Genomic DNA, 20,596 nt, shown 5'->3' on the forward strand with positions numbered 1-20,596 from the left:
GAGAGCTGGTCACCGATCAAGGGAGCCAGTTCACCTCCCACTTGGTTGAAGATCTCCTAGCCCATCACAAGATCAAGCATAGAACCTCCACCCCCTATCATCCTCAAGCAAATGGGCAGGTGGAGGTCACCAATAGAGCATTAGAGGGGATCTTGACCAAAGTGGTGAGCAGCAGCAGAAAGGACTGGGCAGATCGCCTGGTTGAAGCCACCTGGGCTTACAACACCACTTGGAAGACCACCACCGGCTTCACACCTTATGATCTGGTCTATGGGAAGAAAGCTTTGCTGTCCATTGAGTTTGAGTATAACACTTTGAGGATGGCAGCTCAGCTGGACCTAGATCTCAGCCATGCACAGCAAGAAAGGTTGTTGCAGCTGAATGGACTGGATGAGCACCGCATGCAGGCCCTCCTTCACTCAGAAGTGGTTCAACTTCAGAGGAAGGTGTGGCATGACCAACATCTCCATGACAAGAAATTTCAGCTGGGAGATTGGGCTTTGTTGTATGACTCCAGATTCAAAGATTTCAAGGGGAAGTTGAGAACCAGATGGCTAGGACCATATGTTGTGGAGCAGTGCCATGACAATGGATCTGTCCTCATTCGAACCATTGATGAGGAAGCCATTCCCATGCTTGTCAATGGGCACCGATTGAAGATCTACAGGAAGCCTCCCTCAAGACAAGAGTTTATCAGCACTATGGAGAAATCTGTTTTGGTCATAGAGAAGGGTTCTGCCTCCATTTTGGGCATACCCTGAAGAAAAAAGAAAAAAAAACAAAAAGAAAAAAAAAAGAGAAAAAAAAAAGGAAAAAAAATAATAAAGATCCTTGGGTGAAAACCTCTCTGAGGCGCCCAAGGCAGGTAGTAGGGGTGAAAACCTCATTGAGGCGCTCCTATTGTCTTTGCAAAAAAAAAAAAAAAGAGAAAGTTTAAGAAAAAAGATCCTTGAGTGAAAACCTCTCTGAGGCGCTCAGGGTAGGTAGCAAGGGTGAAAACCTCTCTGGGGCGCCCCTGCTATCTTTTCAAAAAAAATATAAAAAAAAAAAAAAAGGAAAACAATAAGCACAATAAAAGTTTTGCATGCAGATGTTCTATGGAGGAGAAGAAGCCTCTCCACTCCAAGCCAGGGGCCTTCATCATGCTATCAAAGGATGTCATCAGCACCTCCTCCAAGAATAACAATGTTTTTCAAGGTATGTGCAATTTTCATCATGATTTGGATCTTCTACAGGAAGATACAGTTTTCTACAGGAACATACAGTCTTCCTACAGGAAGACGCAGATCTTCTACATGAAAGTGCAAAATTTCTACAGGAAACTCTGTGTTCTACAGGAAACTTCCTGTAGAAGGTTGCGACGGCTGAAATGTGTTTTAAATGAAGATCTAGCGACTGAGGAATGGATTGAATGCATGCATGCCACTGATGGCACCCCTGAACATTGCTATTATCTGGCTCGACCATCCTCGTCGCCATGCAAACAAGATCCCTGCAGCAGCACAACAAAGCAATGAGTTCTCGTGGGAAAAAACGTTTGTCAAAGAAAAACCAAGCACCGAGAGCCATACCACATCCACATTATGCATCAGAAGCGCTGGGGTCGTGATCGAGAAGCCAGAACCGCCAGCATGCAGCATGCACCCAAGGAGGTGAGACTGTTGCAAGGCTCCCGCGGGAATCCTGTAGCAGTCAAACCTGCAGGAGTGGATGCCATTCATCGCCCAGCTATCTGCAAGCAAAACGCGGGTGCATGCAACCAGAACGTCCACCACAGCGCCGGCATCCCGTGACCACGAGCCTCTGGACTGTGTGAGCCACATGCAGCAGGTAGATCCGTCGTCCAAAAACCCGAAAATCATATGCAGACGCGCGCAGGTAAGTGTTCTAATCCTTCTCTCCATCAAATTGCATGGATATTGCTTTGATTTGTTTTGCATGGCATAAAGGTGAATGGTTGAGCGGCCGTAAGGCTAGTTGACTGGCCACATCAGCTAGTGAAGGGATAGTAGGATGATGAGGTGGCAGCCACAACAAAGGACACACGCAGCACGCACGTGAAGATCAGTCCCGTCAACCGTGAAACGAGTTTAACCGAAAAGGGCGGCGGCAGATCTGTGGGAATGAATGTGGCAGCAAGCGAATGTGCAGGCGGATGATGGGTGACGTCACCCAACGGTCCGGCGGGGACAAATCACCCCCCGCGCCACGAGCTGCGTCGATTCAAAATCTAATCAGCTCGATTAAGCGTGTATATCCATCAACCTCACTTCAAGACTCGAGTAGCTCCTCTGATTGCCTCTGCATGTTGATACGCCAAGCTCTCGGCTACATGAACGCTGGTAAGGCACCTCTCGACCGCTGTCCAACTATGGCTCCCTCCGAAGTCTGCGCACTGCTCCTACAGGAACAGTTTCTACAGGAAGCAGTATCTACAGGAAAGCAGTATCTACAGGAAGGTGAAGTCTTCACGTGAAAAAGGTGGCGGAAAAGAGGTAACCCTGAAACTCCTTCCGCAATTGGTTTTCAAAGGTGGCAAGGTCATTATTCACAGTCTGGTCATAAAAGATATTGGATTACCGTGCCTATATTATCGCTTCTACAGGATAGCAGTATAATTCGACTGTGGTTTTGTGAATTCATTGCATGCTCTGTCTATAAGACCGAATTTCCTTTGTATCTACCGCCTTTTGTCAATACCACTGTGTTCGTCATGCCTGGTGGGTTTATCAGGCGAGAACCCACAGATTCCGCCAAATTAAGGAGAAACCCGGCAGTGGTTGAGCTCTTCACTAGAGCACAATGGTTGCCTTTTTGTGACAAGCTACGAGGCTACGATGATGAAGTAGCCGAGGAATTCTTGCAGGCCTTGAAGCCTAAATCCCCGACACTAGCCATGGTAAGCTTCCGAGGCCTCAGCCTCCAACTCACCCCAGAGCACATAAGTCGAGTCACGGAACTGCCCATGGGTCTGCCGTGGGATAAAGAAGAGCGGAAGTGGAGCCAGCAAGCAAAGAAGGAGTTTTTCACACCTGAGGAAGAATTCTCTGAGGATAAAAATGGGGTGAGGAGGACCAGCCTGTCACCACCGTGGAACGAAGTCAGTCTGCAAATCATGAAATATATTACTTGTGAAGGCCAGTTTAGTATCGTGTATGCATATCACTTCCGGCTCCTCACCGAGTTAAGGCACGGAATTGACCTTCCTGTAGAGCAAAAACTAAGCATCCCTTATTATCTCCTGCAGTCCCTAATGGAGTGTGCTACAAAGCTAAGACAGGGCGTCCCTGACCAGATAGCCCATCATGGGTTAATAAAATTGCTTGTGGAGGATGCACTGCACTCGTACAAAATTCCCCTCTCCTGGGAGTCATTTAGGAATTTAACACGAGATGGGGACATTAAAATGTTGATCGAGGATAGTGGCTCCTCCAGCAGTGAAGACAAGGAAGCGGTGGCTGAACAAAAGGAGGCTGAGGAAAAAGCTGACTCCCCCATCCCGTCAGCAAGAGAGATACGGTCAAAAAGCAGAAGAGACAAAGTTGGGGCAGGCCATGTCAGCCCAATTACCACTTCAGCACCCACAAGCAAGAAAAAGGATCAAACCCCTACAGCAAAGCAAGTAGATGTAAAGACGCCTGCCACGACAGGAAAGGAGACCAAGGCTTCTACAGGAAGCCCGATAACAGCTTCTACAGGAAGCACAAAAGGACAAAAACAGGCTTCTACAGGAAGCCATGCAAAACCAAAATCTGAGAAGCAGAAAGTGGATGTTTTAGCCCGAGAGGTAGCGGCTGTATTAGCTGGCCTCAGTACGCCACCTAAGCCAAAAGGAAAAAGGAAGAAGGATCCCCCTCTCTACTTCAAAGCACGGAGAAGTGTTCGGATAAAAACAGGGAAGCCACAGAAGCAGTCCAGCAGCCCAATTGTCATTAAGGACACCCCTGAGTCTCCCAAAGAAAAATCCCCCTCAAAGGTCACAGTTACCTATGAAAAGGGAAGTCCGAAGAAGAGCACATGGCAAGACCGAGTGGACCTGTTGGACGAGAAAACCAGGCTACAGGAAGCTGAAAACGTCCTACAGGATACCTTGGCCCGACTACAGGAAACCGAACAAAGAGAAGAAGGAGGACCCTCATCACCAGGGGCGGATGAGGCAGAACTACCTGAAGAAACAGCAAGAGCACATATACCCGAACCTAGCCCTTCGCCCAATCTGAATTCATATTATACCTTCTTGGAGGCGGGCAAGATCATCCCACAAAAATTTACTGTACCCCTATTCTTTGAATTAGAGAAAGAAAGAGTTCGCTCCCATACATGGATGCAAATTGCCAAATCAAAGGGGGTGGGGGACATAGGCCCTCTACAAGATCAGCTCAGGGAAGTCAGAAGCGAGTTCACCATGGCCAAACATGTGGCTAGTTGCCAGCAGGCACTTCTACAGGAAGAAAACCAGAAGTTAAGATTGCAGTTAAAAGCACTCAAGGCAGGGGCAGAAACGTCCTCCAAGGGCATCACAAATGAACGAGAAGGCAAGAAGGAGCTGACCACCAATCTTGAAGAGCCAAAGACACTTCTACAGGAAGAAGAACAGCAGATAAGAATTGAAGTGCAGGCCTTAAAGGAACAACTACAGCAAAAGGAAACACAATTGGCTTGCATGGCCAGTTGGGCCATGGAGGCCCTGCAGTGCAGACATCCTGCAAAGTCTTATGGGTTATACCTGAAGGATCAGTGGCTACAGTTCTAGATAAACACACTAGCACAAAGAGGTATTGAGCAGATCCATAACCCACAATAATTCGCTGAAATATACAGTACTAGCTCAGCAGAGGACAAAGCCAAGCTAGCAGAATTCTACGTCCACAATCTGGTTTTGCCCAACAAAGTCTCTTGGGATCCCAATATTGCCTTGGGCGATCTACAGTTGATGGAGTTTGCTTCGTGGCTGAATCATGAGGATCAGAGGGCCACTGAAGAAAAATCGGTCATGAGCCGAGAAGTGAGGGAGCCACTGTACATTCGGGCAGAACCAGAGGATCCGGTTGCCCTCATCTCAACCCGCCAGCAGTTATCCAATGATCCTACGGCTTCCTTGAAATTTATGGACCAGCAAGCTCAAGCAATAACCCACTTTGAGGACATGGACAGATTATTGGGGGAAACTGCTGCCCAGGCTTGTGCACGTAGGTGGCATGCCTTGGCACATAGTTTGAAGATCCGGGAGTACCATACCCCGACCAGAATGAGGGAAGCATCGGCAAGAGTAGACCTCTACAAGAGATCCATGCAAAGACTTCAGGCCAACTGGATTGGCCTTAAACTCAGCCCTCCATTGCTGCTAGGATTGGTCGAAGGAAGTACAGAAAAGGATGCCCAGGCACAATGGGAAAAAGTAGAAAACACAGCCGGGTTTCATACCGACCAAGAAGACATCACCACAGAAGCTTGGGATGTAAGGGGAGCAGTGCAAGCCATGAAGGATGAGGATCTTAACTAGGTTGCTCAAGGATGAGCAAATGGTTCAGCTGGGGGGTGATGATGAGCCCCAATTTTGGTACAATTTGGGCTCATTTTGGCCTATTCTACTTGCTCAAACCATTCATTTTTATTGCTTATGCATGCATTTCTTAGTTTATTCATGTTGTTTGTAGGAAGAAGGGTAGGCACTCTCTCTACGTGACTGATGCATTTTGATTCCAGGTTTTGGCATTAAAAGGGAGCAAAAGACAACGAAAAAGGAGTTAAGGAGACAACGAGGTGGCACTGCGGGTTTTGGGAGAGGATGTCCACGGTTCTAGGGACATCCCTCGTGATTCCCATCAAGAACTCCGAGCTCTAATCCATCTCCCCTCCAAGCTTAAAAAATGGCCAGCTGTTCTACAGGAACAGTAGTTATAAACTGCTCTACAAGAACAGCAATTATGTCCATCCTACAGGATCAGCAGTTAAACTCTAGTTGGACAGCCGAGCTCCTAAAATGTAGGACACTTGTTGGATCATCGTTTTTGTATAAGTATGAAGGCTTTAGCCTTAGATAGGTTGTTGAAACTCTCGTATTGCTATTGTAGTTTTGGAGCACAGTTCAGTTTTCGTTCCTTTTTGTAAGCCAATTTGGCATGATATCAGTTATGAATAAAGAAGGCAGTTTGTGATCTAGTTCTGAGTTTTTCTTAAGGAGACTATAGCTCTCAGGTTAGGGCCCAACCTGAGAGCCATAGATCCCCTCTGCTGTAGTGTTGTTTCCATTTCATTTCAGCACTGTGAGCTTTCCATTTACACATGCAATTTGAATTACAGGTTGTTGAGTTGGTATTTTTCATGAGTTAGATAGGAGTTTGCTTATAGTGAATTTGTTTCCATTTGCTTAGTGTAGCAGAGGATAGACATAATCGATTGGAGCTCCAACAAAAAGGTTGTTAAGGCTCACTGCCGTCTCATCTGGGATTGGAGTGAAGTCCATGATTAACCACCAAAAATACGCATTTCTTGATTCCATGATTGCTGCCAACACAGACACGTTAAGTTAGATGCTTTTACATGATTCACACAGGCACCACACTTCCTTACCACAGCTTCATGCACGTTCTCTTTCACATTTCGATTGCTGCTCATTGAATTTACAAGCACAAGTAGTTTAGGTTGATGCATTTTTGGTTAAGTAACAGTCATAATCATTTGTTTCACTTACACTGCTCTCTCTCTCTCGTTCCATCACTTTTTCCTCCATCTTGATCACGCATGCAGACATCTCTTTGACCCCTGCTCCGCTTTGTTACCTCACCAAGTCTTTCATTCCTCACGTGTTTCCATTCTCTAGCCTTTCGTTGACATAGCCCTTCACCTTCCATCCTCCTCCCTGCACTCACTTCCCATCCTAATCTTTCACTTCTAAAGCCATCACCAGCCTCATCCCTACCTTACACATCTCCCTCTACCATTTCATCATCCCTCCATCACTCCAAACACTCACGGTAGGTCATCCTGTAGCCATTTATAGACATCCTGTAGAAAACAGAGTATCCTGTAGGATTCTCCACAGCCATCCTGTAGGAGGCCACTCTCTCGGTTGCTGAGCATCTGAATGCGAGGAACCTCTGTGGATGGGTGCTAAGGATCCCTAGGGACCTCTCCTAACCTCCCCAACCTATCCCACGCTTTCCTTCCTTCTCCATCCCATCTGCACAACTAAACCCTAGTTAGCTCAAGATCACCATCATCCCACACACACTTAAAAGAAAATACAAAAACATAACTTTCATGATGCAAGTAGTTTAGAATGATGCATTTTCATTTATCAGAGGTAGTGACATCACTGGTAGAAGTTGCATTTACATTCCATGCATTGTAGAGGTCAAACTAGTTAAATTAGGGTTTCCTAGGTTTACATGCTTTGATTTGCTTTCAGTTCATTTTTGTCAAGTAGACTAGCTTTCCTTTGAGATTAGCTTTCGTCCATCAATTAGCAAGCTTCTTCTGAGAGCCTATAGAAGTTGGCTTGAGCCCTAGCGGACTTGTGCCAGCTGACCAAGTGACAGCTGCGACAAGAGCTAGTACTTGTGCATATAGCACCGTCGCTTCCAAGTTTGTACGAACTACCGGGTTGATAAAATGAGAGACAGGAAGCCCCAGGAGTTGTAGCATTATTGCTACAATACTGGAGCTCACCACCAGTGTGGTGACCGATCTTGTCCTACTCGTGAAACTCTTTTGTTTTTGTATCCTATAAATAAATAACTACCTATCTATCAACCAACATAAAGTATATTAGAAGATTGTCATCATTATATTACTAAGGAGCAACTATTTTCTTCTTTATCACCTCTAAGACTGTTGAATTTTAGAGAGCATGTTCCCGAAAGGAAATTAGTGCCATTGGAGAACATATTTTTTTTTGGCTTATGTGGTTTGAATAAATTCATTTTGACAGAAAAATTGAAATTGGACTTGTTTCCTTTTTTGGAGCCATCATATTGTTCCTTTTTATTGAAGTTATTAGATCCTTTAGAATCGGCTTTAATCAGTTGGCCCTCACCAAATCTATACATCCAAAGCACAGGGCTTTGTTAGACTGGTCAACATTTTTTTTACTCATAGATTTCTCTAGAGACCCTTGGCAAACTGAATTTGAGGCATAACTTATTGACAGTCCCCACGCCTTTTTTTTGTTTTTCTTTTTATGGTTGTCGAGGAAAATGACAAAGTGATTGCCACAGCAGATTGCTAGAAGCTTTGCAATGATAGAAATCATGATGGTCATCTTTTAATGGTCTATTTTTTATGAGAATTTTTTAATATAAATTATGCCACCAAAAACAAAATGAAATTCTTTGCATAAATTAATAAAGGAGAAAATTGGACTTTTGGCTGTTAGTTTTCTACAATCATGACTTATTTGATATCTATTATGGGAATTGTGCTCATTGGAAAAGATAATTATCAAGAATGATTTAAAAATATTAATCGTACACTTATTTTTAATGATTTGTGGGAAGGAGTCTGTCACAGAAAGAAACACAGAGATGACAAAGAAATTGCACCTAAAACACCTAATGACAAAAAACAACATGTAATTTTTGAGACAAAAGACAAGAAATCATATGCTTTAATTATTTCATCAATGATAGAGGAGGTAAGTGGATATATTATTTCTTGTGATACAACATTTGAAGCATTACAGAAGTTGAAGGAACTTTATGATTCTCATTCAGAACTTGAAATTATTTAGTTGTTATTGAAATTGTTTAATTTGGAGATGAAAGATAATGATCCTTTGAAGATGGCTTCTGAAATAAAATTTATTTTTCATGACATAAAATCCATTAGTGTTGAAGTAGATTTGCAACTTACTTCTTTTATTAAAGTTCTCCACCTTGTCTATTCACACTACCTAGAATCTCTCCAAGCTAGTGGATAATTAAAACATATTACTTTTGAAAAATTAGTGAGTGAAATTGTTGAGAGAGGAAAGGCCTTTGGGAAGAAAGAGCCTCCACCCAATTGTAACTTAGAACTTTGTGCCTTGCACAAAGATACCAAAGTATCATATTGAATCTTCTAGAGGTAGTAAAAAGACTAGAGCATGTAGTAGAAGAAAATTTATAGGCAGGGGGGCAATGATAATCAAGGTGATAGGAAACAAGGTGACAAAAGACAAAAAAAAAAATTCAAAATAATAAACAAAATGTCAAATGTTATAGATGTGGAAGAGTAGGCCATACTTCTATTAATTGCAAAACTCCTTGGGAAAAGGTCAGTGAAAGAAGAGAATAATTTAATGAAAAGAAAGAAAAACCACCACCAGATAAAGAAAAATCATCTGAAACTGCCCATTATATTGTTTCTCATTGCAATTTCAACATTAATGATGTTTTTAGTACTGCATTTTCTTCATGGCAAGATAGTTGGATTTTAGATTCAAGAGCTACATGTCATATGAATTTTAGAAGAGATTTATTTGAAACATTCAGTGACCAAGTTTATGGCATAGTTTACTTTGCTGACAAATGTCAAATTAAGCCTTCAGGGATTGGATCTATTCATTTGAAGATACCAAAACATGCAGATTATGTTCTACACCATGTCCTTTGTATTCCACAATTTCAAAGAAACTTAATGTCTCTTATACATCTCTGAAAGCAAGGGAATTCCATACATATCTTCGATGAGATTATTGAGATACGTAGAACATCTAATCATGCAGTCATTATGATCGGTGTTGAAGAAGGTACGCTTTTAAAACAGAATTGAACTTCATCTACTATAATAATTTCTCATGATAATTTTGTTCTTTTAGCACAACAAAGTGATACTCTATCTTCCATTTTATTATGGCATGCTCATTTTGGTCACATTAACTATGACAGTATCAAAGTTACGAGACAACGAGGTATAAAAGGATTGTCTACAATTCCAAGAAAGCTTACACCATGTGATGCTTTTATTTTGGGGAAACATATTAAGCAACATTTTCAAATTTATTCTTCTAGAGCTTCAAGAAAATTAGGTCTTGTACATTCAGATTTATGTGTACCTATGCATGTTGCAATTTCCAATGGTAATAAATATATGTTGACATTTATTGATGATTATTCGAGATTTTGTTGGGTTTATTTGTTGAAAGAAAAATCACAAGTATTTGAAATTTGTAAAGCTTTTCATTCGATGATAAAAAATGAAACTCAACTGAATATTGGCATCCTAGGAACTGATAATGGTGATGAATACACTTCTAATGATTTTGAACAATATTTTAAGGACAATGGAATCAAACATCAGACTACAATACCTTATAATCTGTTATGGCCTAAATCTACCTCAGCTGAGAAAGGTAGGTCTAGGGTAACATCAAACCATACTTAATCTGGTAGCTAGCCCTACCAGGTCGGGAGAGGGCTCTCTCCTTGTCAATATCAGGAAAAAAAAGGCCAATGAATCTTGAGATGACTGATATAAAGACTAATTTTAGGCTAGGTATATTCTCAGAGGATTTTGATTGAGTTTTATGGTGGTTTGTAGATCAAATGTGAAAGGCAATTTTGGGTCCGGGGAATGAACTCAATTTTGTAGAGGTTTATGTGGGGCGAGGTAGGCAAGTACTTTAGTACCTTGAATTAAGTGAAATGGAGAGTCTTAAGACTTGTGAGGACTTGGAGAGGGCATGAAAGTGTCATGAGTCATCTTCAAACAGTAGAAAACATGTAAAACTAAAGAAACCCTAAGGTAGAGCACTGCAACATCAATGATTTCCACCTTTATACTTGATTCATTTAGTTCAGCTGAAAAATAGAGAGATAATGGCACACATTAACACATGATAACTTTAATCACAAAAGGAAAAACAATACTAAGTCACCTTGCCACAAGAATCCCACAAAACGCTGCAAACCCTGGTCTATTTCCTTGTCAAACTGCAAAATGAATGTACAATAATGCTCAAAGCATTCACAAGAGTCCAACCTCTACAAATGACTAAGAAAATACATGATATAGACCTCCAAACCACCTGAGATATCCATCAGGGGTCGAATCCAGGAGAAGATGGGTGGTTTCAACCATATCTAATCTAGGAACACAAAAATAGGCAGTGGAACAACTTGCCTCTAAAACCTAGGAAACTGATTCATTCAACTCAAAACCACCTACAACTGATGTATCTACCTCATCAAGTCAATTTTTATCATTTTTACATCATAGTACATCAATTTACATCATGTCACATCATGAATTTGACCATAAGAGAGAAAAAGTCAAACTAGAGGAAAACTAGGCGAAAAACAGAGTTTTTGAGCAAAATTGGCACTTTTTCATCCTGTGCGTAGCACCATTTTTCTTGTGCATAGCGCTTTTTCCAAGCTGATTTTGGATGGCTTCCCGAGGTCCAAATCAAGTGTAGGATAGATTGTTGGAAAGCCTTGTGAGTCTAATTTCTGGAACAACTTGAATTTTTTGATTTGAAGTCCATTTTCCCCTCCCAAATTGCAATCTCCCAATACTTCTTCCTATGTGGCCAAAAAGTGGCAGAAAGGGCATGTTTTGGGTGTTTTTGGCCCTTTTGGAGGTCCAAAACTTGTCGAAATTTCCTAGTAATTTCTATTCATGCATAAATTTTCATAAAGAAACCAAAAATTCCAATTTTTCTTCAAATGGAGCTCCCCATCAAAAGTGAGAGCCAGGTGGCGCTACGCACCTGCCGGAAAAACCTGTTTTTTGCCTCAAAAATTCAAAAATAACCAAAACTTCACCAAATTTCTTGAAATTTGGCCTGAGTTATCTTTGTTATGTGCTATGCTGGGCCAATGATGCTTCAACCAAGATCTTTGATTTTATCATACTCTTTTTGCTTTCTTAAGGCCCTTTTTCAACTTAGGCTTAAGCCTCTTCATTATATTGTCAACATATTGTCCTTTATTCCATTGTTCACCAACATTTGGAATGCCTATTGTTTCTGAGATAGTGGTAGGTGACAAGGTGAAGGAGACACCAGCAAGGTTCACTTGGCCATTATGTAGATGAGTGACAAACAACCGAGCAAGCTCATAGCAAGAATGATGTCTAAAACAAGATATAACAAGAGGAAAAGCAAGCAACTCTTGAAACTGGTAGTGTCCTCCAGGGTGATTTTTCCCCCTTTGTGTGGCTTTTTTGGTACATGAGCTTCTTTAGAAGAATCACTGAGAATTTCCTCTTCCCTCTCATATTCTGAATTTGTCTCCATGCTTATGAATTTGAAGTGAAAGCAGATGAGTATGAAGAGATTTTGAAATATGAGGTGAGTGGTGTGTATAAGGAAGTGAATTATAGGAGAAAGGGTTTCTTTTGGGAATTAGGGTAGTGGGTGGTATTATGAATGTGGAATGATGGATTTGATAATGAAGTGGATGTAGTGAAGGAATAAGAAGTGGGAGTTAAGGTTAGGGAATAAAGTATAGGGCTAGGGTTTGGTAAATGGGAGTGGGGTTTAGGGAGTGAATGTTGATGATGTTAGGGAAAGGGCATGGGATTTTCCAAGTTGAAAATGGATGAAGTGAAAAAGAAGAGCAATTCCCTTTAAAAACTTGCAAAAGAGGATTTAAGAATTAGCTAGGGTTTATGTTAGCAATTTAGCTAGGGTTTTATTTAAAAGAAACCATAAACATCCAAGGCACCAAACACAACTTCCCTGAACAAGGATGAATGTTTTACTTACTTGTAACAAGCTTTAATTTGATTTTTAGGAAGTTTGGAAGAGTTTTGAAGTGTTTCTGGCTTTTGGAACAGGTGCATAGCGCCAAGGAACATGTGCGTAGCGCCTTTTTTCATAACAGTTTTGGAGGCCTTCCCAGTGTCCAAATTCGGTGTAAGATAGCTCGTTGGAAATATTATTGAGTCTAATTTACAACACAAATTGAATTTTTCAATTTGGAGTTCATTTTCCCTATCAAAAGTTAAATCTCACAAGACTGGTCAAAATGTGCAAAATGGGGCTGCCTAAAGGCAGAGTGCTGTTGCAGTCAACTTTTGAAGGTCTTCCACAACTCCAAATTGATTTCATGATAGCTCATTGAAAATAAATTTGTTTTTATTTATCATTTGACTCATCAAGAAAGTCATTTGGCCAACCAAGCTAGGAGAAATCTTGATTTTCCCAAGGTCACTTCAAAGGTGCATCAATTATCCTGAGGCAATTGTATTTTTGACATTTCTCTAAAACCATGACACCTGTGTAAAAATTGAAGGAGGTTTTTATTCCTTGACCTATTATTGACAAACTCCTCTCTCAATTTTTCCAAATTCACTTTTCATGCTTAGAAACATCATTTGAGTAAAACCTATCCCGATGTGTGGAATAGGGGATTTGTCGAAATGAAGTGAAATGAAAGGGGTAAGGGGATTAAAAATTCTTGAGAAAATTTTGGAAAGTAGGGAGGGATGTTAGGAAGCAGGAAGTGGAATTTCAAAGATTGAGTGAGGGGAAGGGGTCCAAAAGGGAAAAACACAGGCCTAGCCTAGAAAATTGTCAAATTGTAGCAAGAAAATAGGGTTTGTACGAAAATGAGGAATTTGAGGGATTTCAGTGATGGGAAGTGTTTAATAAGGTACATTAAGGATAGAGGAAGGTGTATAAACATTAGGATACAAGTTTTGTTGATGATTTGACCATCCAAGAGAAATTACCTTCAAAACCCTAGGAGATGGAAATGAACCTTACCTAGGCACAAGTGAAGCATGAACAAGGTGTAAAATGACCCATTGGAACCTGACATGATGATGACAACCCTCTGAATGATGGTACACTCATCTGAATGGTGACATGGAACGACATTTAGACAACTTTGAAAGGAGTGAAAATAAACCCTAGACCTAATACCTAGTGACCAAATTTTACTTGAAGATCCTCTGAAATGACAAAATTTGACTGTAACATCCTAAAACCACTTTGTAAGAGCATATTTGATCACTGGTGGAAGGCTTCAAAGACTGACACTAACATAATCCACAACAGAACAATCTTGCGAAACATATGAATAGGACACTACTTAATATGGTTAGATCCATGATGTTTTTTAAAAATGTGAAGTTGATGTTTTGGGGAGAAGAAGTTCTTTGTGCAACTTATATTAGAAATCATTTTCCTTTTTCTCTTATAAACAACAAAACTCCTTATTAACTTAATATATTTCCTATTGTTTAGAATTGCATAGTTTTTGGATCTACATGTTATGCTTTAATTCCTAAGTAACAGAGAAATAAATTAGGTGCCAGAAGTCGAAAATGCATATTTTTGGGATATTCTAATACTTCAAAAGCTTATAGGTTATATGATGAAGAAAACAGGAAGTTCATTCTTCCCAGATATGTTATTTTCTTGAATGTGATAAACGTAATTCTATTGTTGATAGACAACTAACTCATTTGGAGAAATTTGCACCCAAAAAGTTTATTTCAAATTTGAGAATGATGTTCCACATACTGAAGGGGGGTTTTCCATTCTAGATCAGTTTGTGGGTTTTCCAACTCTAACTCATGAGAATGTTCTTGTTGAAGAAAATTTGGAGGATAGTGTTGTTTCTGTAGGGTTAGAAAGTGTTCCTGAAGAACCTATACCTCAGGATGAGCAACCATCACAGCCATTTCAGCAACCTTTATGAAGATCCACATGTGTTTGGAAATTTCCAAGCAAGTATGATGAATTTGAAACAGGAAGTTCTTCTAAAGGTGATGTTACTTAGTGTGCAGGTAGCATTTCTCATGACTTTGAGTTTAATTATTTTATAATTAGTGAACCCAGTTCTTTTGAAGAAGTTGTTAATTGTGATTAATGAAATAATGCAATGAAAAAGGAGTATGATTCCCTCATTAAAAATTGGACGTGGATATTAGTGGATCCTCCTGCTAGCATCAAACGTATTGGTTGTAACTGGGTTTATAAGATAAAGTATAAGGCAAATGGTTTGCTTGATAAATACAAGGAAAGACTTGTAGCAAAAGGCTACACTCAGAAGGAAGGTGTTTATTACACAAACATTAGCTCCTACAACAAAATGGGGCACAATTAGAACTTTTTTTCTCTTGTAGATCAAAAAGGGTATAAGATACATCATATGGATGTAAAAAAATGTTTTTGAATGGTGATTTGAAGGAAGATGTTTATAGGTTTCAGCCAAAGGGTTTTGCTGTCAAAGGAAAAGTACATAAGGTATGAAAATTGGTGAAAGATTTGTATGGACTGAAACAAGCATTCCATTGATGGTAAGAAAAACTAACTGAACACCTTCTCAAGTTAAATTATAAGCTATTTGATCTTGATGATGTAACTCTTTTTGTTAAGAAGGTCGGAAAGTTCGTTATATATCTTATTGTCTATGTTGATGATTTGATGATTACAAGGGACAACGATGAGTATATAGAATTTGTTAAAAGAGAGTTACTGAAAAATTTTAACATGACAAATTTGGGTTTAGTGCATTATTATTTAGGAATTGAAGTTGATTGGAAACCCAAATGCATTTGTATTTCTCAGAAGAAGTATATTAGATATCTATTAAACATATTTGGAATGCAAGGTTGTAACCTTGTTTCTACTCCAATGGAGCAAAATTTGAAACTTACCTCCACTAAATGAAGTACATTTGAATATCCAACAAAGTACAGGAAACTTGTTGGAAGTTTGAAATTTTAAATTTTCTGACTACTACTCGTCGTAAGATAATTTTTGTTGTAGGGACACTTTCCAGGTTCATGCATCAACCCTGTGAAGGTCAATGGACCACGGTAAAGCAAGTGCTCAAGTATTTATAAGGCACTCAAACATATGGCATAAAATATTCCAAAGTTGTCGATTTCCATCTCATTGGATATTCAAATTTTGGTTTCAATGGAGATAAGGAGAATGGGATATCTAATTCTGGTTATTTTATGAATCTTGGATCCATAAATATCACTTGGAGATCACGTAAGAAATATGTTCTTGCTGATTCTATCACCAAAGCCAAATATGTTGTAGCAGCTCAAGCTACAAAAGAAATAATTTGGCTTCGCAAAATACTTGAAGATTTGTAGGAGAAACAAAAGGCTTCAACTCCTCTACTTATTGACACCTCTTATGCAATTCAATTGGCAAAGAATCCCAAGTTTCATGATCAAAGCAAGCATATTAACACCAAATATCACTTGATTTGACATTATGTAGAAGCCAAATTTATTCATCTGACACATTGTCCTACTTCAAAGCAGGTCTCTAATATATTTACCAAAGTACTAGGACGTGAAAAGTTTGAAAAGTTCAGAATGTTACTTGGCATGGCATATTTCCCTTCGGATTTAGGGGGTGAATGTTAACTAATCCTTCAGGATTTTTATTGTATATTATGTAATTAGTTTTAGATTTTGTTTTTAAATTTATAACTTGCCTACACATAACTATCTGGTACCAAAATTTTGCATGTATAAATATTTAATTTTCTCATAAATAATATTGCTTTTTCATTATGGAGTTTATTTGGGTCTGTATATATTGAATGTTTTTAATACAATATACATCTTTATTTAAACAAGTTTCATTGTCGCTTTTGGAATTTCATAGATTCCTTCAACTCTTTTTTAAGGAATATTTGCAATTTAAACAATATCTCTCGTATGACTATGTCTTTGTAGGATGATATTTATTTGTAAGTATACCATTAACTAGTTTTCTTTGTATGCACTTTACAATTGAATTATTTTTCTAATGATTATTTTCTACAGTGAAATAATTTGATTCATATGTATTGTGCTCTTTGAATTTATGGACTATGTTTTTATTGGTTCACACACACTCACACACATACACACATATGAATGCAAACAGAATTAGTTAGACTATCACATTTTCTTGTAATATTTAATAATCTTTCATTTACTATCAAGGGATGACTCTAGTTAGTATTAAGCAAATGATAAATTTGAATTAAATAGGAAGCGATATCATATGTATTTTTTACTTGACCAAGGCATAGTTATAATTTCTAATTTAATCTTATTTCTCAATTCTGGATGTAAGAACTATAAAGAAACCAAAACTGATTTCATTCGTTTAAATCAATGGAAAACATAGTTGTGATATTGTTTGTTGTGATTTCATTCACCTTACGTAAAAAATCAATTCTATTTTACAGTTGATTTTCTTGTGTAAAATATAATTTACTCTTTTAAATTTATTTTACACCAGTTAAGGATATCCTTTTGTTTTTTTCTCATCTATTCTATATTTTTGTATAATTATCTAACTCCACCTAACAAGTTGTATATATTAAACAATAGGAAAACTAGTTGAGCCCTAATGGTTTATTTCTTGAAAGAGGAGGAGGAAACATCAAGCTAATGAAGCCCCAAAATATGTCAGGAATGGCTATTTAAATGGATTCAGTTATTTAAATAACTTTGGTCCGGGCCACATCCTCTTTTTCACATATGGTCAAAAAAACCCATTAATGAGTCCCACGCCAAACATCTATTATTGAAAATTGTTTTCATTGAATGTTGAAAATGAATTGCCCAAATTTAAGCCTAACCAAACAAAGAAATTTCTCTATTTGATTGTCCCATCTTGCCCACAATAATTCGAACCTCTGACTGATCAAAGGATCCAATAAAACATATAATTCTAATCCAGTTTTGTGTGCTCTATTCCCTCAACAACGATGTGAACTAAAACAGGTCATGAACTTTACCCAATATTTGGCTACCTAAAATTTTCTAGCTCTTTAGAAAAGAAATGTAAAAAAATATTTTAGAGGCCTACTAAATATAAAATTTGAAAAAGGAATGAACACCCTATTAACCAGCAAAACTCGATTTTGTTTACTGTAGAATTTGATAAGCATTCTCATATTGATCCCCTTTTCTTTCTCTCTTGCTCATGCCCACACGAGGGCTTAAGTTACATGGTTGTATATACAATGCAAGAAAGAAATATCTGATAACAAAAGAGGGAGGATGCTTACAAATAGTGACTATCTTGTAACTACACCTAGACATCATTCTATAAGCCCATAATTGATTAACTATATTGGTCCAAAAAAGAGACACATAAGCGAAACTACCCAAATATTTATAAAGGATATTTACAAGAAGTTTTATTATTAATTTTTTTCTAGTGGGAAAGAGAGAAAATTTCGTAGATGCTCCTACATCACAAATCAAGCCAAATTGATTTCCTTCCATACATACAAAAATATCATTGCAACTGTGTTTGATCATTCGAGGTTGAATGATGTGGTTCTATCCCTAGCTCAAAATTATTTCGGTAGAAACATGGATTTATATGTATATATATGGAAAACCATCAAGCATGAGAACTCACAATTTACTTAGCTCAAATGGCACTTATGTCAATTAATAGAGCTTTCATGATTGAAATATTGTCATTAATATCCATTTATTACACCAGCATCTAGCCTTCTAGTATTTTGGTTCCACTATAAGGTTTCCTCTCGAATCCTCAAAGTTTGGTTGCAATTTTCTTTGTATTTTTTCCCTAATACCAGATAGTGGTAGTCTACATTTTGGAGGGTTTCTTGGCATATTTTTTGGTCAAATTTTCTTAGGTATTTGTTGAAAACACAAGTTTGAGTTGTGAACTCTCCACAATTCTAATGTCTCAGGGTATTTTTAGTATTATCAGTTTAAAGATCAGAAATGGAAATTTGACCATTTTTTTGGCTGAATTCCATCTAAAATTTTGAAAAAATCAAATAGTTAGACAACGTCTATAGTCTATCTATTAGAAAAACACCTATGTGATATCCCAAGCCTACAACTATTAAATAATGAAAAGTCTATGATGGAAACTTTGTTCTCGAGTGTTGTCTTTCTACCAAAATGATACAATAATGGTGTTCATTTAAATTTTTCTAACCCTCTAGTTGCCAATAACATTAGTTAATGTGAATTTGTGATGGAAAAATGGTTATGACAGATACCGTCTATCGTAACTGATTATTTCCATATTAGAGGTTTTTTTAGTTTGTTATAAACACCCTATACTGGTATCCTGGTAAGCGCCAAGGCATGGCCCTTGGTCATGTGCTTTATTTGAATATAGTTCCTAGGTGCAAAGATTTTAAAAATTTAGTAATTTTGCATGGGTTTTGTGTTGAGTGCTCATTAGCGTGTCGTTGTTGTTTAAGAACCTAATGATTGTCTCCTGCATGGCATTTTTTTTTTCAAAAGAAAAAGAGACAACATATTCATTAAAAATAAAGGCTTACATTTACAAAGTTCATTTATTGGTTACCATTCAACAAAACCATCAAAACCATGATTCATATGACTCAACGACAGAGCCATAAGTAGAATAACGGTCAATGAAAAGCTCAAAACTTAACCCCCGAGGTAGCCAAATAAAGTATACATATAGGTAGATCTAAAAGGACATAAAGCAACAAAATACCAAAAATCCAACCAGATATGATGAGAACAAACAACAAAAAATAAGCTCCTTTGCAATTCATCCAGAAAAGTGGATCTTGATGTAGACCTGCATGCGTACACTTCAAAATAACCATTGCTTCGAATAGCGTTTTGAACCAAATTTTTGAAAAAAAAATAGACCATGAAAGATGGAGAAGACATGCTTGGACATAGCATCTACTTGCTTATTTTTCTCTCTACAAACATGCTAGAAGGTGATTTTAGCAAAGGAGGGGAGAAGAAACCAAGTGTTCTCCATACAATTGACCAAGGAGGGGACCTCGAGAGAATTGTGCCCTTGAATCTATTGAATGATTGACAATGCGTCTGCAACTACAATAATTTTGTCGATTGCAAGCCAGAGATAAAATTTTAACACCCCTTAGAGGGTCAGCAATTCTAACTTGCAATTGGAACCAGCCCCTCCATACCAAAAAAAATCTATACGCTTCAAAAGAGTTAATCCAGATATGAGCCCTGCATCCACAACTACCCCTAGAAGAGGCCACATAAAAATATCTAATCAGGAACTTATCCTCCAAGTCCAGATAGGAAACAAACTGAGAATGTGACCAAGGATACTAGGGACCAATCTCCATGAAATATGAAACAATATAGAGGCTAAAAGTTTGTATGCCAAGGAGTTTTACCTCAAAATTGTAATCACTCCTACTACCCCAGATCCCCAAAATGATGTACAGAGGCCAAGCTCTATAGGCTCTCTGACTAGATGGACAAGATTTTAGGCACGGAATGATGGAGGAGAAATTCACCTGAGCAATAATATTTAGAGACCTTATTACATCCTCCCAAGTGGCTACCATAAAGGGGAGAATTAGAAAGAGATGAGTGAAATCTTTAAAATCTAGCCCAAAAAGTGAGCATCTACCTAGTTCTTGAAATCCTCTCTTCATCAGGTTCTCCCAAGTAAGTATCTAGTTGTGGATGGTCAACCAAATGAAACATTTGAGCTTAAGAGGGACCTCACATTTCCACATTTGTGTAGTCTAATCAACAAAATGAAAAGGTAGAAATGCATGGATATAAAAGAGTAAGATTCCTTGGCTGAAATGTATCCCTTAGCCACATGACCATCCCAGAAAAGCATGTCTTATTTTTGGGAAAGGGAGATACCAAACTCACCCAATTGACAATGATAGAG

Source organism: Pinus tabuliformis, chromosome 9 (genome assembly GCF_031772625.1).
Source record: "Pinus tabuliformis cultivar Carrire ecotype Pingquan chromosome 9, CPIR1, whole genome shotgun sequence".
NCBI classification, from domain to species: Eukaryota; Viridiplantae; Streptophyta; class Pinopsida; order Pinales; family Pinaceae; genus Pinus; species Pinus tabuliformis.